Source organism: Dasypus novemcinctus, chromosome 18 (genome assembly GCF_030445035.2).
Source record: "Dasypus novemcinctus isolate mDasNov1 chromosome 18, mDasNov1.1.hap2, whole genome shotgun sequence".
NCBI lineage: Eukaryota > Metazoa > Chordata > Mammalia > Cingulata > Dasypodidae > Dasypus > Dasypus novemcinctus.
Genome location: NC_080690.1, coordinates 22,635,673 through 22,662,695, shown reverse-complemented (window position 1 = coordinate 22,662,695; position 27,023 = coordinate 22,635,673). Strand labels below are relative to the sequence as shown.

Sequence of the window (27,023 nt, the reverse complement as noted above, 5' to 3'; positions counted from 1 at the left end):
TTTTTAAGATTTATTTATTTATTTCTCCACCCCCCCACACACCCGCCCCGCCCGGTTGCCTGTTCTCTGAGTCTATTTGCTGAGTCTTCTTCTTTGTCCGCTTCTGTTGTTGTCAGCAGCAGGGGAATCTGTGTTTCTTTTGTTGCATCATCTTGTTGTGTCAGCTCTCCTTGTGGGCAGCGCCATTCTTAGGCAGGCTGCACTTTCCTTCGCGCTGGGCGGCTCTCCTTACGGGGCGCACTCCTTGCGCGTGGGACTCCCCTACACGGGAGACACCGCTGCGTGGCATGGTGCCTTGCACGCATCAGCACTGCACATGGGCCAGCTCCACACGGGTCAAGGAGGCCCGGGGTTTGAACCGCGGACCTCCCATGTGGTAGACAGACGCCCTAACCACTGGGCCAAGTCCGCTTCCCAACACCAATTATTGAGACCTCCAACTTGGGCTGGTTGAATCTATGACAGAGATTCAGAAGGGCCCAGGAAAGGTAGCACAACAGCAGCACAGTTTAGATTGCAGGCTTGTCAGCAGGTTGTGGTGTCAGTCCTGTGTGCTCTGGCCTACCCCCAATTAGTAATCCAAGAGCAAGAGAAGAGAGATTTCAAGGTAGCAGTAGTTACCACCTAGATACCCTGTTTGTGATCAAATGTTTTAGGCCACTCATTGGGGCAAGAATCTTGTCTGTCTGGGTAACCTCTGTATCCCTAGTTCTGAGATCAGAGCTGACCTGGCAAATGTCTGTTGAATGAATGACTCCTCATACCACATCCCAGCACTGGATTTTCTTCACACTCAGGTAGCCAGATGCTTCCTTCCCGGACTGGAATGGGAAGGGGGAGCCATGCCAGGTTAGCCCTAAGCCAAGTCTCCTGTGGCTCAGAACCAGGATTTTTCAGCCATCATCCTGACCAGAAGGAAGCCTGAGTCTTTCAAGACAAACAAGATTCAAACTTCTCTCCAATCCCAAATCCCATCCCATAAGCCATTGGCTCTGACTACTCATGTGTAACATCAGTGAAATTAAATATATATATAGGGGCATTTTCGGGACTTGGAGCTGTCCTGAATGATATTGCAGGGATAGATGCAGGACATTATATAATATCCCACCATAACCCACTGAATGGACTGGGGGAGAGTGTAAACTACAATGTAAACTATAATCCATGTGGTGTAGCAGTGCTCCAAAATGTATTCATCAAATGCAATGAATGTGCCACACTGATGCAAGAGGTTGATGTGGAAGGATTGGGGGGGTGGGGAGTGGGGTATATGGGAACCTCTTAAATTTTTTAATGTAACATTTTGTGTGATCTATGAATCTTCAAAAAAAAGAGACAATTTTAAAAATTTGAAATACATATATGTATTATGTGTGTGTGTATGATTATATATATATAAATGGAAGGCTGTAATGAGAACCTAGTCACTCACCTAGACACTCTTTCATGTTATTTTCATCTGAGCTCTAAGAAAGATCTGGTTTCAAAGATTAGAATGTGAGAAGATTACATTTTAGTGCACGTATCTTCTCAGTTAATGCTCACATCAAGCCCGTGGTACAAGTTGCAGTTTCCAGATACAGATCTCAAATGTTCATTTGGAATGGGGATAATGTAAAATAACAGGAAAAGCAGAAATAAGAATTCAAACACAACTGAGGTTTCATTTTCAGAGAAAGCCACTGTTTAGTCACAAAGCTTAAGAATATAATTAATGATAATAGATCTTTTATGAACATGCTAAATTACTTTTTGATGTGTGTTTCAGAATATAAGGAAGTCTGTAATAACATTTTAGGAGTTTCTGATTAAACTGACCATTTAAAAGGTTAGGCCTTCAGTTATTCTATCAGATCTGTATATGGTAAGAAGGTTTTTTGTTGTTTTAACTTAGTGACGTTTTTTTTTTAAATTTGTTGTTAAATAGTGCATTTGTATAGTAAAATTTCAAGTACTAAAAGGAAGCTATAACCATAAACACCGAATTGGAAGAATACTACAAATATAACTTTGAGCAAAAGAATATATACATTGTATGATTTCGTTTATATAAAATACAAAAATAGGCAAAAAAATCTATGCTGGTAGAAATCAGGATAGTGGGTACACTTGGAGATAAGTACTTAAAAGAAAGTATGAGGAAGGCTTCTGGCTACTAGTACTGGTTACATGAATGTGTTCAATTAGTGAAAATTATGATATATACATTTTTCTATACATGTCATAATCCAATTAAAAACACATGTATATGTAAATGTTCAAACTTCAGTCAGAGCATAAAGGAGGATCTGGAAGGAGACTATAAAGGGCACCTTAAACACGGCTGCCTCTGGGCAGGGGGGCCTATGGGTGTTTGTTTTTCCCAAATTTTTTATACAAATTTTCAAATATACAGTCTATATTAGTCAGCCAAAGGGGTGCTGATGCAAAACACCAGAAGCCTGTTGGCTTTTATAAAGGGTATTTATTTGGGTTGGGATAGGAGCTTACAGATACCAGGCCATAAAGCATAAGTTACTTCCCTCACCAAAGTCTATTTCCACGTGTTGGAGCAAGATGGCTGCCGACGTCTGCCAGGTTTCAGGCTTCCTGTGTTCTTCTCTTCCTGGGGCTTGCTTCTCTTTCCTCACAACCATGTTCCTCTGTGTGCTTATTTCCCAGGGCTCCAGCTCAAGACTCCAGCATCAAACTCCAACATCAAAACCTTCAACTCTCTTCTTTGTTCATGACTTTTATCTGTGAGTCCCCACCCATCAAAGAGTGGGGACTCAAAGCCCTACTGACATGGCCCAATCAAAGCCCTGATCATAATTTATTTAAGTAAATGTGAAACTTTGGACAGACCAGTTACAAACATAATCCAATATCTATTTTTGGAATTCATAACTATATCAAACTGCTATACAGTCAAACTGAAAAAACTTTTATAGTGAACACTCAATTATCCACCACCCACATTCTATCATTAACATTTTAGTATACTGTATACTTACTTTATCACATATCTATCCACCCCTCCATGGCATTTGCTGTTTTTCTTTTTGCTTGTTTGTATTTCCTGATTTTTCTGTAAATCAGAACATGTCAAATTACTTTTTGATGTGTGATGGCATGGGTACATATTGATTTGTAAAAAGGGAGGGGAAGTGTTTGTTTTTTAAGTCAAAAGAAAATAAATGTAAATCCCCTTGTGCTTGCATGTTCACTTCCACTCTCGTTTTGGAAACTCCCAGAAGCCTCTAGGTCTCTGACAGTCTTCTTTGTTCATGTTTATAACTGTAAAGTCCATCCTTTTCTGGGGGTTACTCATCAGACTTCCCAAACATTTTGACCCTGTGTTGATTTATTCGAAGCTGGGGTGCCTTGCTCTGACTTGACTGTACAAAGGAGGACCCTCCATGGGGTGGTTGATCTAAGTCAGACACATTTCAAGCACAGAAACAGCAAGATGGATACCTCTCTCTCTCTCTCTCTCTCTCTCTCTCTCTCTCACACACACACACACACATACCAGTGGTCACACTGCACAGGGAAGAGAGCCTCCTGGACTGTGCAAAGCTGGCTTCCAGATGGGAAGCATGTGAAATTTTTTCCATGAAAAGTCACAGCCTTGTGGGTATAATTTGGTAGTGGAAGCCAGGTCAGCCTCATGGGCCTAAGTTCTGAACAATTGCACTTGACTAATGCTCCACTGTAATCCTCAAAATAATTTTAAACAAGACACTCTGCATTTTCATTTTACATTGGGCCCCTCAGATTATGTCCTAGTTAAAAATTCCAAAACCAGGTGTTGCTGGCACCTAGGTTTCTAGGTTCTAGATTCTTGGCTAAGACGTATAAAGGAACTCAAGGACACGCCACAGGGTAGATGAGAAAGTAAAGAGTTTATTGAGAAACGAGAAAAAGGGAAAGTACTTACCCAAGATGTGAATGCAGGTGTGCTCCTGGCAAGAGATGGGGGTGGGGTGGGGGGATGGGGCTGGAGGCCTTTTTAAGGCTGGTCTTTCTTCCTCTCCTTTCCTGGTAATAAGGTGGGATCTCAGGTATTCTCTGTCCTGATTGGTTGCTTTTCTGCTTTCCCATTGGTTTATACTGTGCACCACTCAAGCTGCACTTGTTAGCTTCCAGGGAACCAATAAGGTGGCCATTCTGTTTAGAGTTATCCAGGGCTTCTTTTTTTTTTTTTAAAGATTTATTTATTTATTTATTTTCCCCTCCTCCTTCCATTGTCTGCTCTCAGTGTCCATTCACTGTGTGTTCTTCTGTCTGATTGTATTCTCATTAGGCGGCTCTGGAAAATTATCCCAAGACCTTCTGGAGTGGGAGAGAGGTGATCATTCTCTTGCGTCACCTCAGCTCCCTGTCTGCTGCGTCTCTTATTATCTCTCCTCTGTGTCTCTTTTTTTTGTTTCATCTTGCTGTGCCAGCTCTCCACATGGGCCAGCACTGCTGCGTAGGGCAGCACTCCTGCACGGGGCAGCACTCAGCGCAGGCCAGCACTCCGTGTGGGCCAGCTCGCCGCACAGGCCAGCTTGCCTTCAACAAGAGGCCCTGGGTATCAAACCCTGGACCTCTTATATGGTAGATGGGAGTCCAATTGCTTGAGCCACATCTGCTTCCCCCAGGGCTTCTTTTGAGTACTGTAGTTTCAAATGGGACCTCTTGACCATCTTTGTTTTCAAGCAGCTGCCTTCCCTCGGGGGTTCGGGGCCATCTGGCGGCCACGTTCTCTGCTGGGGTTCAGCTGTGATGGTTACAGCTTTGTTCTGCCTTCCCTCGTTTCCTAGGCTAACCTGCCTCACAAGGGCAGAGCAGAGGACCCAAAGGAGATGACTGTCCTGACTTGAACATACCCTGATACCTAAATTGGAGGGAGGGTGCCCCAGCTGTGTCTGACACATATTAAGTCCTCAAAAATCTTGGCTATTGTTACTGTATGTTATTGATGACAATAAGAGTTTTTGAACTCCTCCAGAGTTGGCTTTCAAACTTCATTTGAACCTGGTTAATTCACTAGCCACATGTCCTCATTCTGCTTTGTTTCATTGTCCCATGTACAAAGCATTTTTGACTCAGTGCCTTTAACAACCTTTTAAGTCAGAAACTTAAATAAATGCACGCCTAACCTTTCAAACACCCACTGAGATGCCATATACTCTCATTCAGATGTTACCCCCATATCCAATTGCATCAAAAGTCCCTAAAACCTCACACTCTCACCCCGCTGCTGCAGATTCTCTCCAAGTTCACACAGACAAACCCCTCCCAGGGATGGTCCATGTGAAGGCTGCCTATGTGCAGACTGGGGTTCTATAATTTGCATTTAAATATTTTGATTACTAGAAAATAAAATTTATAATTAAAAACTGTATAGTATATACTAATTATATATATAATTTTCTGGTGGCTAGGAAGCATGAGAAGGTTTGGGACCTTGAAAGTGCATTAGAACTATTACTAAACTTTTCCAGATTTCCAGGAAGAGTCAGACGTTGTTACTAGATGGAAATTTAGCAAAAAAAATAAGAGTTGGTTTTGTGTCCTTGTGGTCTGGAGATTATGGGCCTTGGAAGCTCTGCAAAAACCCTGGGAGGGGGGTATCTTTAAAAAAAAAAAGACAATTTGAAAAAATGCAGCCATAAAAAAAATTTTTTTTAAACCTGGGTGAGTCTAGGAAAAGGCAAGCCAACAGCTCCACAAGGACACAATCTGGGGCTTTAGGTAAGGGCCAGGGCCTGGAGGGCACGGGGGTGAAAAGCACGTTACCTGCTGCTCTTGGGTTTCCTTCAAGAATTCCCAGCAGAGAAGAGATTCCTGGCTTGTTAAATGAGTCACGGGTTTTATTAGCCAAGAGAGAAGGAAAGCAGATTCCAAGAAATAAGCAAGGTGGAACCTTGCAGAAAGTTTTCAGTTTCGGTATGAAACTCAAGGCTTCTATGCTCTCGTGGAAACTCAGGGGGAAAAAAAAAACAGTGAAATGAGAAGGAACCAGAAAGAGCTCAAGTGCCTTTGAGCAATTCTTAATAACCCACTGCAATGGCACCAAAAGGGTAAGTTGCCCCAGAATCTTCAGAGACAGAGAAAGTATCCCAGTGCTTCACAGCCTGCAGTCATTCCTAATCCAACATATTTATTTAGCATCCATCAAGTTCTTGCCGTGGGCATTAGGCAGAGAGCAGTGAATGAGGCATCATGGGCCCTGGCCCCACAGAGCTCACAGCCACTGAGCAAGGAAAAAGGTCCAGGGTATGAGTGAGCATCAACAAAGGGCCTCACCGCTGTGAGGCGCCTGGAAGGCATCTCTGAGGTCTAGAAAAGGGCTGTCCAGAAGGGAAGGTGGTCAGGCTGAGTATCAGGCCGAGGCTGGTCAGAGGAACTGAAAGGAGAGCAGTTTGGGAAGAGACACAAGAAAAGACTGGAAATGTCCTCAGGGCCAGGGATGCAGTGCCTTGTAAACCAAGAAATTTATATCTGGGTGCAGAAGAGTGTATAGAATATGTTCCCTGAACCTAAGAAAGGAGAATAATAAATAGATAAATAGAAAGATTAGATAGATAGATAGATAGATAGATAGATAGATAGATAGATAGATAGATAGATAGATAGATAGATAGGAAAGTGAGGGAGGGAGGAATAAAGAGGAATAAAGGAAAGGAGGGAAGGAGGGAGGGAGGGATGAAGGAGGGAGGGAGGAAGGAAGGAAGGAAGGAAGGAAGGAAGGAAGGAAGGAAGGAAGGAAGGAAGGAAGGAAGGAAGGAAGGAAGGAAGGAAGGAAGGAAGGAAGGAAGGAAGGAAGGAAGGAAGGAAGGAATACTTATTTATAAAAACATAAGGATAAAACTAACGCAGGGAAGTGAATTTGGCTCAACGGATAGAGCATCTGCCTGCCATATGAGAGGTCCAGGGCTCAAACCCAGAGTCTCCTGACCCATGTGGTGAGCTGGCCCACACTCAGTGCTGATGCATGCAAGGAGTGCCCTGCCACACAAGGTTGTCTCCCGTGTAGGGGAGCCCCACACGCAAGGAGCGCACCCCGTAAGGAAAGCTGCCCCGTGCGAAAAAAGTGCAGCCTGCCCAGGAGTGGCGCTGCACACACGGAGAGCTGCTGTAGCAAGATGATGCAACAAAAAGAGATGCAGATTCCCAGTGCTACCGACAAGAACACAAGCAGACACAGAAGAACACACAGCGAATGGACACAGAGACCAGATGACTGGGGGGGGGGGGGGGGGAAGGGGAGAGAAATAAATAAAAAATAAATCTCTAAAAAAAAAATCTAATGCAGGGGAGCAGACGTAGCTCACGCAGCTAAGTGCCTGCTTCCCACATGAAAGGTCCCAGATTCGGTTCCTAGTGCTTTCTAAAACAAATAAACAAACAAACAACAAGCAAACAAACAAACAAAAAAACTCAGGGGAGCTGATGTGGCTCAGTGGTTGAGCACCAGCTTCCCACCTACAAGATCCAGGTTTAATCTCCCACCCTGGTACCTCAAAAAAAAACAAGAAAAGAAAAGAAAAAGAAAAAAACTAATGCAAATGGTTAACTATAAAGGGAGGAGGGGACAACAAAGGAATCCAGACTTCTCTGAATGTTCCTTGTTTTGTAGTTTTGATTTCAGAACCATGTAATTATTTTTACACAATCATAAAACAAAATTAAGTCAAGATGAAAAAAATTAATGAGTATCAAGTTGGTAGCTTAACCATACAGAAAGAAATTATTTCCAGTGAATTTAAAACAGAATCATTTAGTTGATATCCTTAGTGGGATTTATCTTAAAGGAAAAAACACTGCAAAAAATTAAATTTTCAATAATAGTACTGTTAGTAAAAATATTGTTATTGTTGGTTGTTCATAGATAAATCAGCAATTAGAAATCCAATTTTTATGATAAGAGAAAGGCAAATATGAAAAATAAAAGAAATGAAGTAAAAAATGTAATATTTTCTCAAAATTGGAATTATCAAGATAAACTCATCATGTGTTTTGCCTTTTAAAAATATTATGTTTCCCAACTGAAAGTGTCTAGAAACAGTGACTAATCCTGTGGCAATGAGAATCCCCAGCACCCAGATGTGTTCGCTAAACACCACTTTCCACTAAAAGGAACCAGGACTCCTTGGAGAAATGGCTTATTCCAGGATCGGGAAGGAAATGTACAAGATCAGCCTAGAGCATCTTGTCAAACCAGAAAGCAAGGAAGCTATGAAAGACGCCTGACGTCATGTCCAAAAGAACTCGGAGCAAACTTGAAAGAGTTCCCACTGGCTAAAGATAGGACAATTTGAGTATCAGAAAGAATAATTACTTCAATATACTGAAGCAACAAAAATGTTGGAATGCCAAGATTTCATAACGATTCTTAAAACAAAACAAAAAATAACCTCCGTGATTAGCTTTGGAGCTTCTTAAGGCACCAGTTTGTTATTCTGAAAACTGGTAAATAACAGAACAGACTCAAGCATTTGTCTCCTGCTTTTCTGGTGCAAATTGTATCTTAGGATATCCAAATATTTGATGAGGCAAAGTTCTTTAAATAAGATTCCAACTAATAAATGCAGGAAGAATGATGGAATTATAATGTCCCACTTTGCAGCCTCTATATTGTCTGAGGTTTCTAAAACCATTATGTGAAAAGGTAAAGGGAACTTTAGAAGGGATGGACCAGCTGGACGACATCTGACCCGTCATCAATCTTGACGACAGTCACACCTGGGGGAAACTATCAGGGAGGGTCTGACCACTAAGCGAATGGCCTTGGATGGTTTGGGTCCTTTCTCTTCCCCCATTTTGAGCTATTTGTTTAATTAGCAAATCTGGGGGGCAGGCATCTCTAAGTGCCAGGCAGCCCGATTGGCACTTTTTGTTTATTTACAGACCAATTCAATCCACCAGTATTTGCCAAGCTCCCTGAACAAATGAGGGGGGTCCAGCCATGAAGCAGGTAGGAGACACAGAAGAAGTGGGAGGGACCTGCAAAGACGTCCCACGGAAGAGCCAGGGGTTCCTTGGGGCTGGAAGAATACCAAGCTGATCTCTACAGACTTCAGGCTGGTGGGCGGTAGGGCAGGAAGAGCCCTGGAGAGATCAGTGCCCCGGGAAGCAGAGGCTAGGGGTGGGGGAGAGGTCCCACTTCAGCACATTCCCCTCTGTGTGACGTTGCAAGTAATTAATCTGGGATCTGAACAGCTGTCAGCCTCCCCTTCAGGAATCCGGGCCCTCCCTGCATGCCATCTGGGCCCGCGCTCCCACTGCACAGTTCTGTGGGAGAAGGGCCTCTCATGAAGTCCTCTCACCAGATGTACTGGCCTGGGGCTGCCTGCATACCAGCCTCCTTAGCTTCCCGGGGCAGCCCCCTACCAGCACCCCTGCACTCCCAAGGGGACAGGAGCCCACCAGTTCCCTGCTGGTCAAGTCCCTCAAGGCCTCCAGGACCCCGATTGTCTCACAATGGCATCTAGAGGAGAAGGGGAGCCCTGGAGGGGAAGGTAAGAGGCCTGGGTCCCATCCTGGCAGGCTACGGGTTCACTGTGTTGCCCACAGGCACGGTCTTGCCCCTCTGAAACTCGGTGATTTGAGGTCTGCGGTCTCTGTGTCTGTGAAGTGGGCACAGTCAGGTGACCTGACCTGGGTCTGGTCTTCGTGTGTGGAGCCCTGGGCAGGCATGGGTGGCCCCTTTTGGAAAGGAAGGCAGGAAAGAACTGGAATGGGGGAAGCCCAGGGCACTGGGAGAGCCAAGAAGAGGCTCCTGACCCAGGCTGGGTTCCAGGAAAGGAATCCTGAAGGAAGTGTGGTCTGAGCTGAGTAAAGGGTGAGCTGGAGTTATCCAGGTGAAGGAAAGAGGAAAGAGTGTTCAGGTGGATGGAACAGCCTGGGCAAAACTGTGGAGATATGGGAAAGCAGGTGTACTGAGGAAACCCAAAGAGGGAGGGCCCAGGCAGGGGGAAACAGGAAGCTAGGACACCGGGCAGGAGGTGCTGGAGGTGCCCTGACTGAAGGGAGCGACAGCAGGGCTGGAGAGGAGGGGGCAGATCTGGAAGATGTTCGGGAAGCAGAATGTACAGAACTCAACAGCTGATGGAATGTCGGGGAGGGTCTGGGTGACAAAGCTAAGGACCCAGGAGCAGAAGTAGCTCTGAGGAAAGGAGATGGGGTCCACTCGGCACAATGAATTCAAGGCACCTGAGGGTCATCCTGGTGTGTGTGTGGGGGGGGAACAGATGGTGAGGGGTTGGCTGGGACTCAACGCATCACTGTGGGAAGAGAAATCAAGGCCCTGGAAGTGGGTGGGATGGTCTGGGGAGAAGTATCAAAGGGGAGGGAAGGGGCTTTGCATGAAGAGAGACTGCCAGAAACCAGGAGGGGGGGGGGGCGTTCAAAAAAGGGGGAAGGAACATGATAAAAGATGTTTATGAAAGACCCACATCCAATCTCATTCTCAACGATGAAAGACTGTAATCCTTCCCCCTACGATCAGGAACAAGGCAAGGATGCCCACTGTCGCCACTGTTATTCAGCTTTGTACTGAAAGTTCTAGCCAGAGCAGGCAGGCAAGAAAAAGAAATGAAAGGCGTCCAAATTAGAAAGAAAGAAGTAAAACTATCTCTCTTCACAGATGACATGATCCTATATATAGAAAATCCCAAAGAATCCACAAGAAAGCTTCTATAACTACCTAATGAATTCAGCAAAATTACAGGGTACAAGATCAACACACAAAAATCAGTATCATTTCTATAATAAACAATCTGAAAAGGAAACCAAGAAAACAATTCCATTTAAAATAGCATCACGTAAAATAAATAAAGCAAAAAATAGCATCTAAAAGAATAAAACACTGAGGAATAAATTTAACCAAGGAGGTGAAAGACTTGTACACAGAAAACTACAAAACATTGCTGAAAGAAATTAAAGAAGACTTAAATAAACAACAAGACATCTGTGTTCACAAATTGGAAGACATAATATTGATAAAATGTCAATACCATCTAAAGTGATGTACAAATTCAGTGCATTCCCTTTCAAAATCCTGGCAGCCTTTTTTGCAGAAATGGAAAAGCTGACCCTCAAATTAATGTGGAAATACAAGGGACCTCATATAGCCAAAACAGTCTTGAAAAAGAAGAACAAAGGAAGGAAGGAGGACTCACACTTCCTGATTTTGAAATTTACTACAAACTGACTAATTAAAACAGTGTGGGGAAGCGGGTGTGGCTCAACAGAGTGTCCGCCTACCATAGAGGAAGCCCAAGGGTTCGATACCCAGGGCCTCCTTGCTCCTGTGGTGAGCTGGCCCACGCATAGTGCTGCTGCACAAGGAGTGCCAACCCACACAGGGATGCCCCTGTGTAAGGGTGCCCCCCACGCAAGGAGTGGCCCTTGCATAAGGAGAGCCGCCCCGCGTGAAACCGCAGCCTGCCCAGGAATGGTGCCACATATACAGAGAGCTGATGCAGCAAGATGACGTAACAAAAAGAGACACAGATCCCAGTGCCGCCTGATGAGAATAAAAGCAGACACAGAAGAACACACAGCAAATGGACACAGAGAGCAGACAAGGAGGGGAGGGGAGAGAGAAATAAAAGTAAATCTTTAAAAAAAATCTTCTAGGGTTTAGGACACCAGGGGAAGGCTGAACACCACCCAGGGAAGGGGTGGGCAAAGGAAAAGAATCACAACAACGGCAAAACTGAGCTAAAAGCCCAGCTGCAGATGCCTGCACCCTCTGCCACACTATAGCCACTTGAAATTCCAGGCCTCTGGCCAGTGGCTAGAGAGAGGGGGGGTGCCAGGGATCCCCTTCCCTGGGAAAGGGGAGAGAAAGAGTCAGCCTGTGACTGAGTCTGCTTTTGACCCACAGATTCTGTCTGCTGTGTCCCAGGAGCCCTTCCAGGTTAGATGGGGTCATGCCATTGTTTGCCTTGGTAGCCAGAAAGGGACTAAAGAGATCTGAGCCTTTCAATTTCCCTCTCTACTGCCTGGGGCTGGTTGTTGAGGACGCAGAGGGCAGTGGAATTACTTCCTACGCAGGAAAAGGGAGGAGGCTTCCAGCAAAGGTCAGAGAACTGCCTCTGAGAAAGTTTGAATTATGGGGCTCTGAGCCTCCAGGCAGGAACCTCTGTCATATTGACCCAGCCAGTGCTGCCCCAAAAACACACCAACCAGGCATTGAATGAGAGGCTGTCAAAGAACGCCATCTGCTGGCAGATCAAAGAGGACGAAATTAAGAGAGGCTCTTCCTGGCCTTTACAACCTCCCTAACCAAGGCCCTAAGAAGAGGGTCTAAAACCCTTTACTAGGTCCAGGGCCCAGATTTGAGTAACCAACAGGGACAATTCTAAAGTTCCAGAACAGGTTGAACCAAGAATCAAAGAACAGCAGTGACACACAGCCTTCGGCCACTAAAACCCTGCAAAAGAGAGAAACTGAGCATCTTATATACCCACCACCATAATCAGATGCCTAGACATCAACAAAGAAGTACAAGGAAGACATGGCCCAAGAAAAGGAATGTATCAAAGCCCCAGAAGAGATGCAGGATTTGAGACAACTAATAAACAAGATGTACACAAATTTCCAAAATCAAATTAATCAGTTGAACAACAATATGGGTAAAGAGATAAAGGACATCAAGAAGACACTGAGTGAACATAAAGAATTGAAAACTTAAAAAAAATAAAGTAACAGAGCTCAGGGGAATGAAAGACACAACAGGTCAGACCAAAAGTGTATTTTTCCTGAATGACATTGCAGTGACAGATACAGGCCATTGTATATCTTGTAATAACTTGCGAAAATGTTTAAGAGAGAGTGTAAACTACAATGTAAACTATATCATCGCTTAGTGGAAATGCTCCAATACGTGTTCATCAATTGTGTCAAATGTACCACACTAATGATGGATGTTGTTGATGTGGGAAAATGTGCCAGGGCTAGAGAGCAAGGCATATGGGAATCCCCTATATTTTTTGTGTAACATTTATGTAATCTAAGTTTCTTTTTAAAAAATTTTAAAAGTATATTTTAAAAATAAATAAATAAATGCAAAAAAAAAAAAACACATTAGAGGGAAGCGGATATGGCTCAACTGATAGAGCATACACCTACCACATGGGAGGTCCAGGGTTCAAACCCAGGGTCTCCTGGCCTATGTGGTGAGTGGCCCACACGCAGAGCTGATGATGCAAGGAATGCCGTGCCACGCAGGGCATCCCCCGCATATGGGAGCTCCATGTCCAAGGAGTGCACCCCTCAAGGAGAACTGCCCTGCATGAAAAAAGTGCAGCCTGCCCAGGTGTGGCACTGCACACACAGAGAGCTGATGCAGCAAAATGACACAACAAAAAGAGACAAAGATTCCTGGTGCTGCTGACAAGAATACAAGCAGACACAGAAGAACATACAGCAAATGGACACAGGAGCAGACAACTGGGCGGGGAGGGGAGAGAAATAAATAAAAAAACAAAAAAATAAATCTTAAAAAAAAAAACATATTAGAGGGAGCTGAGGTGGCTCAAGTAATTGGGTGCCTCCCTCCTACATGGGAGATCCCGGGTTTGGTTCCCAGTGCCTCCTATAAAGGAGATGAACAGAGAGCAGACAGTGAGTGCAAACAACAAAAGGGGGGAAAAATAAATAAATTAAATAAATCTTTGGGAAACGAATGTGGCCCAACCAATTGGGCTCCTACCTACCATATAGGAGGTCCAGGATTTGATGCCCAGGGCCTCCTGGTGAGGGTGAGCTGGCTCACACAGAGGGCTGGCCCATGCAGGAATACAGCCCCATGCAGGAGAGCCATCCTGCATGGGAATGATGCCTCGTGTGAGAAAAGCCCCCCTGCGCTGGAGTGCTGGTCAGCATGGAGAGCTGGTGCAGCAAAATAATGCAATAAGAGACACAGAGGAGGGAAACGGACTTTGGCCCAGTGGTTAGGGCGTCTGTCTACCACATGGGAGGCCCGCGGTTCAAGCCCCGGGCTTCCTTGACCCATGTGGAGCTGGCCCATGCGCAGTGCTGATGCGCGCAAGGAGTGCCGTGCCACACAGGGGTGTCCCCCGCGTAGGGGAGCCCCACGTGCAAGGAGTGCACCCATAAGGAGAGCTGCCCAGCACGAAGGAGGGAGCAGCCTGCCGAGGAATGGCGCCGCCCACACTTCCCGTGCCGCTGACGACAACAGAAGCAGACAAAGAAACAAGACGCAGCAAAAAGACACAGAAAACAGACAACCAGGGGAGGGGAGGGGAATTAAATAAATAAAAATAAATCTTAAAAAAAAAAAAAAAAAGGGACACAGAGGAGAGAAAATAAGAAGATATAGCAGAATAGGGGAGCTGAGGTGGTGCAAGAGAGTACTTGCCTCTCTTCCACTCCAGAAGGTCCCAGGATCGGTTCCTGGAACTGTGTAATGAGAATACAAGCAGACACAGAAAAAGACACAGTGAATGGACTCAGAGAGCAGACAACGGGGGAAACGGGAATGGGAGGGGGAGGTAAATAAAATTAATATTTTAAAAATAAATAAATAAAATCCTTTTTTTAAAAAGCATACAGGGAAGTGGACGTAGCTCAAGTGATAGAGCTCCTGCCTACCATATGGGAGGACCTGGGTTGGATCCCTGGGACCTCCTGGTGAAAAAGAAGAGCGCAGTGAGTCAGTGCCCATGCAAGTGCCCTCATGGTGAACCAGTGCCTGCGCAAATGCCTGCATGGTAAGCAGTGCCCACACAAGTGAGTCACGCAGCAAGATGATGACACATCAAAAGAGAGACAAGGGGAGTCAAGGTGAAGTGCAGCAGAAACCAGGAACTGAGATGGCACAATTGACAAGGAACCTCTCTCCACATGAGAGGTCTCCAGGATCAAATCCCAGTGAATCCTAGAGGAGAGAAAATGAGAAGAGAAGACAACAAAGACAGCCAAAACAGCAGGATGGGAGGAGGGAAAGCGAGGAAAGTAAATAATTTTTTTTAAATAAAAGAATTTTTAAAAACCACACAGGCATACAACAGCAGATTCGAAATGAAAGAAGAAAGACTAAATGACACTGAAGACAGAACAGCTGAAATTGAAGATAAAACAGAAAAAAATAGAGCAGGGGCTCAGGGAGTTGAATGATAACATGAAATGCAACAACATACAGGTCATGGGAGTTCCAGAAGGAGAAGAGAATGGAAGAGGAACAGAAAAAGTATTTGAGAAAATAATAGCTGAAAATTTCCCAACTCTCACAAAAGAAATGAACTACATGTCCAAGAAGCACAGCATACCCCAATCAGAATAAATGCGAATAGACCTACTCCAAGACACGTACTACTCAGATTGTCAAACAGCAAAGAGAAATTTCAGAGAGCAGCAATGGAGAAGCAAACATCTCATACAAGGGATGACCGGTAAGACTTAGTGCAGATTTCTAATCAGAAACCATGGAGGTGAGAAGACATTGGTATGATATAATTAGGATACTGAAAGAGAAAAACTGCCAGCTGGTAATTCTTTATCCAGCAAAATTGTCCTTCAAATATGAAGGTGAGTTTAAAACATTCACAAAGCAACAGAAACTAAGAGAGTACGTAAAAAACAATCCACCTTTGCAGGAAATATTAAAGGAAGCCTTATGGCCAGGAAGAAAAAGACAGGAGAGAGCTTGGGAGAGAGTACAGAAGAAAGAATAGCAAAGGGTGACCAAAAGAGTAAAAAGACATATGAAAATAAGATATGACATATGAAAACCAAAGAATAAAATGGTGGAAAAGTAAATAATGCATTTACAGTAATATCATTGAGTGTGAATGGATTAAACTCCTCAATCAAAAGATATAGGCTGACAGAATGGGAAACAAAAAACAAACAAAAAACATGGGAAGCAGATGTGGCTCAACAGATAGAGCATCCACCTACCATACAAGAGGTCCAGGGTTCGATACCCAGGGCCTTCTGGCTCCTGTGGTGAACTGGCCCACATGCAGTGCTGCTGCCCACAAGGAGTGCCAGCCCATACAGAAATGCCCCTGCATAAGGGTGCCCCCCACACAAGGAGTGGCCCATGCACAAGGAGAGCCACCCCGCATGAAACTGCAGCCCACTCAGGAGTGGCACCACACACATGGAGAGCTGATGCAGCAAGATGACGCAACAAAAAGACACACAGATTCCCCAATGCTGCCTGATGAGAATACAAGCAGACACAGAAGAAGACAGAGCAAATGGATAGAGAGAGCAGACCGGGGGAGGGGGGGTTGGAAATAAATAAATAAATCTTAAAAAAAAAAAAAAAAAGAGCTATCCATATGCTGCTTACAAGATTACAAGAGACTCACGTTAAACCCAGGGATACAAAACCACTGAAAGTGGAAAGTTGGAAAAAGATACTCCACTCAAAAAGTAACCATAAAACAGCAGGGGTAGCTATACTAATACCAGACAAAACAGACTTTAAATGCAAAAAAATGTTAGAAAAGATACAGGAAACCATTATATATTAATAAAAGGGAAAATCCAGCAGGGAGACATAACAGTCATAAATATCCATGCACCTAACTAGGGTGCCCCAAAATATATGAGACAAATTGGCAAAATTGAAAGGAGAAACAGACATCTCTACAATAATCATTGGAGACTTTAACACAGCACTCAAATCATTAGATAGAACAACTAGACAAAGATCAACAAGGAAACAGAGAACTTGAACAATATGATAAACAAATTAGACCTAACAGACATATACAGAACATTGCACCTGAACTCAGTGAGTTATACATTCTTCTCAAGTGCCCATGGATCTTTCTCCAGGATAGACCACATGTTACATCACAACGCAGCTCTCAATAAATATAAAAAGATGGAAATTATGCAAAGCACCTTCTCAGATCATAATGGAATGAAACTGGAAATCAATAATAGGCAGGAAAAAGGTAAATGTGCAAGTGTATAGAGGCTTAACAACACATTCCTAAATAATCAGTGGGTCAAAGAAGAAATTGAAAGTGAAATCAGTAAATATATTGAGACAAATGAAAACGAGAACACAATTTATCAAAAGTTATGCAATACAGTGAAGGCAGTATTGAGAGGGAAGTTTGTAGCTCTAAATGGTTATATTAAAAAAGAAGAAAGAGCTGAACTCAAAGATTTAACTGAACAACTAGAGAAACTAGAATAAGAGCAGCAAACCAATGCCACAGCAAGCAGAAGGAAAGAAATAATAAAGATTAGAGCAAAAGTAAATGAACTTGAGAACAAAAAAAAAACAGTAGAGAAAATCAACAAAACCAAAAGCTGATTCTTTGAGATCAATAAAATTGACAAAACCCTAGCTAGACTAACAAAGAAAAAGAGAGAGAAGATGAAAATAAATACAATCAGAAATGAAAGGGGGAAAATTACAACTGACCCCACAGAAATAAAAAGGATCATAAGAGGATATTATGAGAGACTGTATGCCTGCTAACTAGACAACCTAGATGAAATAGAAAAATTCCTGGAAATGCACAACCTACACTGATGCTATTTAAGAAATACACAAACTGAACAAACCAATCATATTTAAAGAGATTAAATAAGTCATCAAAAATCTATCAACAAAGAAAAGTCCAGGACCAGATGACTTCACAGGTGAATTCTACCAAGTATTTTGAGAAGAATTAACAACAATCTTGTTTAAAAACTTCCAAAAACTGAAGAGGAGGGAAAATTACCCAAGACATTTTTCCCTCTAGAGATGGCTCCCTCATCTGTTCGCTCATTGTTTTCATTTTGTTTGCACTCGTTGCTCACTGTTGTTGTTGTTGTTGTTGTTTTGCTCGTCTGCTTTTTTTTTCTTTAGGAGGCACTGGGAACCGAACGCAGGACCTCCCATGTGCGAGGAGAGCACTCAACTGCTTCAGCCACATCTGGTCCCCTACCCAACACACTTTATGAAGCCAACATTACCCTAATACCAAAACCAGATAAAGATACTACAAGAAAAGAAAATTACAGACCACTCTTTCTAATGAACATAGATGCAAAGAATTCTCAACAAAATATTTGCAAATCAAATCCAACAGCATATCAAAAGACTTATACATCACACAACCAAGTGGGATTTATTCCCAGTATGCAAGGCTGGATCAACATAAGAAAATCAACCAACATAATAAACCACATTAACTAATCAAAGGGGAAAAAAACATATGATCATCTCAATCGATGCAGAAAAGGCATTTGACAAAACCAAGCCTCCTTTCTTGATAAAAACACTTCAAAAGATAGGAATAGAAGGAAAATTCTGCAATATGATAAAAGGCATATATGAAAAACCCATAGCCAACATCATAGTCAATGTGGAAAGGTTGAAAACTTTCCCTCTAGATCTGGAACAAGACAAGGATGTCCACTGTCACCATTGTTATTCAATATTGTACTAGAAGTTCTAGCTAGAGCAATTAGACAATAAAAAGTAAAAAGTAAAAGACATCCAAATGGAAAAGAGGAAGTAAAACTCTCACTATTTGCAGATGACATGAGCCTATATTTAGAAAATTTTTAAATGTCTCCAACATTTGAGCTAATAAATGAGTTCAGCAAAGTGGCGGGATACAAGATCAACAGGCAAAAATCAGTAATGTTTTTGTACATTAGCATTGAACAATCTGAAGAAGCTGTCAGGGGAAATCCTTTTCATTTACAATAGCAACAAAAAAGACTAACTGGAGAAGCAGATGTGGCTCAACAGATAGAGCATCTGCCTACCACATAGGAGGTCCAAGAGTTCAATACCCAGGACCTTCTGGCTCATGTGGTGAGCTGGCCCACGTGCAGTGCTGCCAGGCAAGGAGTGCCGGTCCACACAGGGATGCCCCCACGTAAAGGTGCCCTCCCCCTCGTGCAAGGAGTGGCCCCTGCACAAGGAGAGCTGCCCCACACAAAACCGTAGCCCACCCAGGAGTAGTGCCACACAGAGAGCTGACACAGCAAGATGACTCAACAAAATGAGACACAGATGCCCAGTGCCACCTGATGAGAATACAAGGGACACAGAAGAACACACAGCGAATGGACAGAGAGCAGACAATGGGGGGTGAAAAAAAAAAAGACTAATTGATACCTAGGAATCAATTTAACCAAAGAAGTACAGGACCTATAAGTAGAAAACTACAAAACAATGCTAAAAGAAATCAATGAAGACCTAAACATCCTGTGCTAATGGATTGGAAGACTAAATATCATGATAATGACAATCTTACCCAAACTTGATTTATAGATTCAGTGTAATACCAATTAAAAGTCCAATAGCCTACTTTACAGACATAGAATAGGTAATTACCAAATTCATTTAGAAGGGAAAGTGCATCCAAATAGCCAAAAATATTTTTAAAAAGAAGAGCAACATGGGAGGTATTTCACTGCCTGACCTTGAAACATATTACAAAACTACAGTGGTCAAAGTAGCACACTACTGGCATAAAGATAGACACATTGATCAGTGGAATCAAATTGAGAGTCCAGAAATAAACCTTCATCTCTACAGCCAGGTGGTTTTTTTACAAACTACCAAGTCCATGTTAACAGAATAAAACAGTCTCTTCACCAAATGGTGCTGGGAGAACTGGATATCCAACCGAAAGAATGAAAGAGGACCTCTCTCACTCCCTATACAAGAATCAACTCAAAATGGATCGAAGACCTAAACATAAAAGTCAGGGCCATAAAACTACTAGAAGAAAATGTAGGGAAACTTCTTAAAGGCCTTGTGGTAAGTGGTGGTTTCTTGGACCTTAAAACCAAAGCACATACAATGAAAGAAAAAATAGATAAATGGGACCTCCTCAAAATTAAACAACTTTTGTACCTCAAAGACCTTTGTCAAAAGGGTGAAAAGGCAGCTGACTCAATGGGAGAAAATATTTTGAAATCACATGTCTGATAAGGGCTTAATATCCATGATATATAAATAGATGTTACAACCCAACAATAAAAAGACAAATGACCAGACTGAAAAATGGGCAAATGTCTTGAATAGAAATTTGTCCAAAGATGAAATACAAATGGCAAAATAACACATGAAAAAATGATCAACATCACTAGTGATTAGGGAAATGCAAATCAAAACTACAATGAGGCGGCGGACTTGGCCCAGTGGTTAGGGCGTCCGTCTACCACATGGGAGGTCTGTTGTTCAAACCCCAGACCTCCTTGACCCATGTGGAGCTGGCCCATGCACAGTGCTGATGCGCGCAAGGAGTGCCGTGCCACTCAGGGTTGTCCCCCAGCATAGGGGAGCCCCACGTGCAAGGAGTGCACCCTGTAAGGAGAGCCACCCAGCGTGAAAGAAAGCACAGCCTGCCTAAGAATGGCGCCACCCACACGGAAAACTGACACAAGATGATGCAACAAAAAGAAACAGATTCCTGTGCCGCTGACAACAGAAGCGGACAAAGAAGACGCAGCAAATAGACACAGAGAGAGGACAACTGAGGTGGGGCGGGGAAGGGGAGAGAAATAAAGAAATAAATCTTTAAAAAAAAATTTAAAAAAACTACAATGAGATAACATTTCACACCTGCATTCAGAATGGCCACTATTAAAAAGACAGAGGGAGGGAAATGGACTTTGGCCCAGTGGTTAGGGCGTCCGTCTACCATATGGGAGGTCCGCGGTTCAAACCCCGGGCCTCCTTGACCCGTGTGGAGCTGGCCATGCGCAGTGCTGATGCGCGCAAGGAGTGCCGTGCCACGCAAGGGTGTCCCCCGCGTGGGGGAGCCCCACGCGCAAGGAGTGCGCCTGTGAGGAAAGCCGCCCAGCGTGAAAAGAAAGAGCAGCCTGCCCAGGAATGGCGCTGCCCACACTTCCCGCTGACGACAACAGAAGCAGACAAAGAAACAAGACGCAGCAAATAGACACCAAGAACAGACAACCAGGGGAGGAGGGGGGAATTAAATAAATAAATAAATCTTTAAAAAAAAAAAAAAAGACAGAGGGAAATAGATGTGGCTCAAAGTGGGCTTCCTTCTACCATATGGGAGGTCCAGGGTTCTATTCCTGGGGCCTCCTGGTGAAGGCAAGCTGACCAGAGCGGAGAGCTTGCCAATGCAAAGTGCTGGCCTGCATGGAGAGCTGGAGCAACAAGATGATGCAGAGACAGAGGAGAGACAATAAGAGACACAGCAGGGAAGCGGCTGTGGCTCAATCAATTGGGCTCCTGTCTACCATAGGGGAGGCCCTGGGATGCTTGTGAAGGCAAAGCTGGCCCACGCCCACGGGGAGGTATGACCCGCGCCCGTGGAGAGCTGATACAGCATGCTGTAACAAAGGGAGACCAAGCAGACACAGAAGAATGCGCAGTGAATGGACACAGAGAGCAGACAGCAAGCAAGCCACAGAGGGGGGAAATAAATAAATAAATAATAGAAAATTAAAAAAAAAAAAGAGAGAGACACACACACAGAAGAAAGGGAGCTGAGATGGTATGAGTGATTGAGCACCTCTCTCCCACTCTGGAAGGTCCCAGGATCAGTTCCCAGTGCTGTCTTTTTCTAAAGAGAAAGACAAGAAGACAAGCCGGGCAGCGGACTTGGCCCAGTGGTTAGGGCATCTGTCTACCACATGGGAGGTCCACGGTTCAAACCCTGGGCCTCCTTGACCCATGTGGAGCTGGCCCATGTGCAGTGCTGATGCACGCAAGGAGTACCCTGCCATGCAGGGGTGTCCCCCACGCGAAAGGAGTGCGCCCCATAAGGAGAGCCACCCAGCGCGAAAGAAAGTGCAGCCTGCCCAGGAATGGTGCCGCCAACAAGAGAGCTGACACCACAAGATGACACAACAAAAAGAGACACAGATTCCCGTGCGGCTGACAACAACAGAAGTGGACAAAGATGAACACGCAGCAAAATGGACACAGAGAACAGACAACTGGGGGGGAGGGGAGAGAAATAAATAAATAAAATAAATCTTTAAAAAAAAAAGACAAGCAGACACAGAAGAATAGCGAACGTACACAGAGCAAATAGTGAGTGCGAACAATATGGGGGGCATAAGTAAGTTAATTAATTAATTAATTAAAAGACAGAACTACAATTGTTGGAGAGGATATGAGAGGTAGGAAAACTTACTATTGGCGGGAATGCAGAATGGTACAGCCACTGTGGAAGCAGTTCCTAAAGAAGTTGAATATAGACTTGCCATGTGACCCTGCAATACCACTACTGGGTGTGTACCCAGAAGAACTAAGAGTAGTGACATGAACGGATATCTGCACACCAATGTTCATAGTATAATCATGAGTGCCAAAAGTTGGAAACAACCCAGATGTTCGGATAAACAAACTGTAGTATATTCACACGATGGAAAATTATGCAACTGTAAGAAGAAATGAAACCATAAAGCATATGACAACATAGATGAACCTGGAGGACATTATGTTGAATGAAGCAAGCCAGACAAAAAAGGACAAATACTGTATGACTATGCTGCCATGAACTAAACATATTGTGTAATCTCATGGAGTCATTAGAAAATAGAATGGGTTTAGAGATTGGAAAGCTGAAGTTTAACTTTTGCAGCATTGGTAAAAATTATGTGTATTAATTTTTGGAAATGAATAGAAAAGGTGAAAGCCCAACATAGTGTTCGTAACTAGCAGAACTATTATGTGGGTATGAAAGTGGTTTAAAGGGTATGTCTAAGGTCATGTATATTACTGAAAGGAAAGCTAAAATAAAATATAACATGGAACACAGTAAAACCACATGTGAAATATGAATATGGGTACATTTGCATATATAAGACCATTTTTCTTTGAAGCTGGACACATGAATTTTTTTAAAGATTAATTTTATTTATTTCTCTCCCCTTCCCCCACCCCCTGTCCCAGTTTTCTGTTCTCTGTGTCCATTTGCTGCATGTTCTTTTTTTTGTCCCCTTCTGTTGTTGTCCGTGGCACAGGAATCTGTGTTTCTTTTGTTGTTGTTGTTGCGTCATCTTGCTGCATCAGCTCTCCGTGTGTGCGGCGCCATTCCTGGGCAGGCTGCACTTTCTTTCGCGCTGGACGGCTCTCCTTACGGGGCACACTCCTTGCGCATGGGGCTCCCCTACGCGGGGGACACCCCTGTGTGGCAGGGCACTCCTCACGCACATCAGCACTGCGCATGGGCCAGCTGCACATGGGTCAAGAAGGCCCGGGGTTTGAACCGTGGACCTCCCATGTGGTAGACCGACGCCCTAACCACTGGGCCAAGTCCGCTTCCCCAAATGTATGTTACTACTACAAAATGTTAGACAAAAAAAAAACATTATGCTAAGCAGAAGAAACTAGACACAAAGTACTACATATTGTATGATTCAATTTATACAAAATGTAAATACAAATCAATTTATAAAGATGAAATTTGATTAGTGGTTATGTAGGGTTGGGGAAGGAATGCTAAGGTGTGTGGAGTTTTTCTTTTTGGAGTAATGAAATCGTAATAAAATTTTTGTGGTGATGAAAGACAACATTGTGATTATAGTAAAAGTCGTTGTGGAGGATGTGGAGGAGGCTTTAATAGTGGGGGTGAGTTTCCGGGATCCATGGTCTGTGACCAGGTCTGAATGTGCGCAGCGCCACCGCATAGGGACAAACAGGTTGTACACCGCCCAAGTTCTGCGACTATCCGTTCACGAAAACAGGCCTTGACGCAGAGAGCGCCCCCTGGAGTTGGTGGTAATTTGTGAAGCCTGAGACTGCAGTGCGAACACTGCCCACACGGTGGCGCCAAAGACAAGCCCTGTACTTTTTGGGTTTAGGGTGGAACTGGACTGGGATGGGAGCGGGGTATCAGTCAGGACTCTCCGCCTAAGGTCAACCTTCGCTGGGAGGAGGGGATTGCCAGATATCAGGTGACCGGGACCCTTGCTGCCACAAAACGCTTCTAGTCTGTCACAACAGCTCTCTGGCAGCAGGCGCTCCCAGAAAAAAAAACAAGCACCACACACTGCAGATTTGGCAGTGGGCCCAGCCTGACAGGGTCCCAAGGGAGCATCTCATCCCATGACCTGGGAGAGGCAGGGACGTCCCTTCCACTTGGCCCCCAGGAGAAGGGCGTCAGGAAGGAAGGAAGGACGCCCAGCCCAGCCCAAGGGACAGAGTCACTCCACCCCTTGCCCAGCCAGCCCAGCCAGGCCTTGCTCACAGCTCCACCTGGAGGCTGAAGCTGGACCAGAGGGGACAGTGGCAGAGATACCGGCCAGCCTGAGGGCAGGGCTGTCCCCAGCGAAGCCACCCGTTGAGCCTAGCACCTTGGACTTAAAACTCACCCTTATGATTTTTTGGACTTACCCCACTCAGCTAACATGGAGGTGAAGAAGGCCAACCACCACACCATGGAGCCAAGAGTGCCTACAACTGAAAGCAGGAGAATTGCATCCAGCATCCATGTGGAATCTAAGCCCCCTCTTGATATAGATGTGGAGTGGACACAACCATTCCAAGGTCCACAGGATGTAGGAATAGAGTATGGATAAGAGTGGACTTACTGATAATCTATTCATGAACTATCGTGATTAGTAATTGAAGAAAATGTGGCATTGGTGTGGAGAAAGTGGCCATGGTGGCTGCTGGGGGTAGAGAATGGGAGGAAGAGATGAGATGTGGAGGCGTTTTCAGGACTTGGAGTTGTCCTGGGTGATGCTGCAGGGACAGTTACCGGATATTGTATGACCTCCCATGGCCCACTGGGTGGACTGTGGAAGAGTGTGGGCTATGGTGTGGACCATTGACAATGAGGTGCAGCGGTGCTCAGAGATGTATTCACCAAATGCAGCACATGTCTCATGATGATGGAGGAGAATGTTGCTATGGGGGGAGGAGTGGGGTGAGAGGGGTGGGGGGTATATGGGGACCTCATATTTTTTTAATGAAATATTTAAAAAATAAAGACAAAAAATAAAAATAAAACCTCACACTTAAACCAGGTGCAAGGGGTCAGCCTCGAGATGGTGCAATAAATAATGGCCATGTCATTTTCAAAAACCATAATATGCTCAATCCAAACCATTCTTTGAACAAGGAAATAGAAAGAAGAAAATAAAACCAGGGAAAACTGCAAGGCCCAGAGATGACCGTCACTGGTGGTGCAGGGGTGAGCCTCCTGACAGCTCTCAGGCCAATGGATGCGGTTTGACCTGAAGCAACCCCTGTTTACACAGTCTGTTCAGGTGCTTTTCCCACTCAACCATGTTTAACGTGTTGAGCACCTTTCCATGCCCTGGCCCTGCCCACCTCTCAGACCTTACCTCCCCTGCTCCAGCCTACCTGGTCCCAAACGAGCAAGTGCATTCCCCCTCTCAGCCTTTGCCCTGGCTGTTCCCTCTGCCTGGAATACTCTCCAGATCTTTCCATGACTGTTTCCTTCTTGTCACTCAGCTCCAATGTCATTTCCTCAAAGAGGACTTCCTTGACCACCCTGACTAAAGTAATCCCCTCAACCTTATCATGCCAAATCACATCACCCTGGTTTGTTTTCCCAGCTCTTAACCTCTCTCTGACGTCATCTGACTTCTACATGAACTTGTTTATTGTCGCCTCCTTTGGCTAGAGTGTGAACCCCTTGAGAGCAGGGACCTTGCCATCTGGTCTGCCACTGTGGCCCCAGCATCCAGATTGAGGATGGACACATAGTAGGTGCTCGACCCATTTTTAGTGACCACGAAGTGTCTTAGGTCTTGGCCTTCTCCAGGCCTCTACCTCCCAGCAATGGTCACGTGGACTGTGGCATTCCTTTACCCCTAATTAAACAAGCCAATAACCAATATCCTTGGGTACAGACCTTTTCCTGCTAGTACCACTACTTTTGGGGATAAATTTCTTGAAGTGTCATTACAAGGTTAAAATAGGCTCACAACTGACACCCTGATACATACTGAAAAACAACTTTTAGAGAAGCTGATGTGGCTCAAGTGATAGAGCTTCTGCCATACCATATGGGAGGACTTGGGTTCGATCCCTGGGGTCTCCTGGTGAAAAAGAAGAAGAGAAAGAGTGTCTGCACGGCAAGCCAGTGCCCGCACGAGTGCCTGTGTGGTGATCCAGTGCCCACGCAAGGGAGTCACGTAGCAAGATGATGACCCATCAAAAGAGAGACAAGGGAAAGTCAAGGTGAAGCCCAGCAGAAACCAGAAACTGAGGTAGTGTAATTGACAGAGAACCTCTCTCCACATCAGGAGTCTCTAGGATCAAATCCCCGTGAATACTAGAGGAGAGAAAATGGGAAGAGAAGACAACACAGCAAAAAACAGCAGGGCGGGAGGAGGGGAAGGGAAAATAAATAAATATAAATAAACCTTTAAAAAAACAAACAGCTCTTAGACCCTCAAATTAATCCCTACTCTCTTGAGAACTCAAGAGTGTCCACTCACCTATGCTCATCACTGCTGATCTGAGAGGCAAAATAATGTGCTTCTGTTTTCATTTGCACTTTGTTAACTTCACATTGCAATTTTATTTTATTTTTTTACTTTTCTTTTTAATGAAGCTTTAGATTACATAAATGTTACACTAAAAATAAAGGGGGGGAGTGGACACGGCTCAACTGATAGAGCGTCTGCCTACCATATGGAGGGTCCAGGGTTCAATACCCAGGGCCTCCTCACCTGTGTGGTGAGCTGGCCCACGCACAGCGCTGCTGTGTGCAGAGAACCCTGCCACGCAGGGGTGCCTCCATGCAGGGGTGCCTCACGCGCAAGGAGTGCACCCCGCAAGGAAAGCTGCCCCGCAGGAAAAAAAGCACAGCCCACCCAGGAGTGGCACTGCACACACAGAGAGCTGACACAGCAAGATGACACAACAACAAAAAAAAGGGATGCAGTTTCCCGGCACCACCTAATAATGCAAGCAGACACAGAAGAACCCACAGTGAATGGACGCAGAGAGCAGACAACGGGGTGGGGGGGAGAGAAATAAATAAAATAAACTTTAAAAAAAAGGGGGGGGACTCCAATTTGCCCCACCTCTTCCCCATATTGCAATTTTATTGAGTGAATAGATGGTTATAGATAAGCAT

At 44.5% G+C, this 27,023-nt stretch overlaps 1 protein-coding gene across 2 annotated transcripts in view; it reads right to left on the bottom strand.

Moving 5' to 3' along the window:
* Positions 1 to 27,023, bottom strand: part of AGRP (agouti related neuropeptide) — an 81,538-nt gene that overhangs the window by 41,855 nt on the left and 12,660 nt on the right. The window lies entirely within an intron of this gene.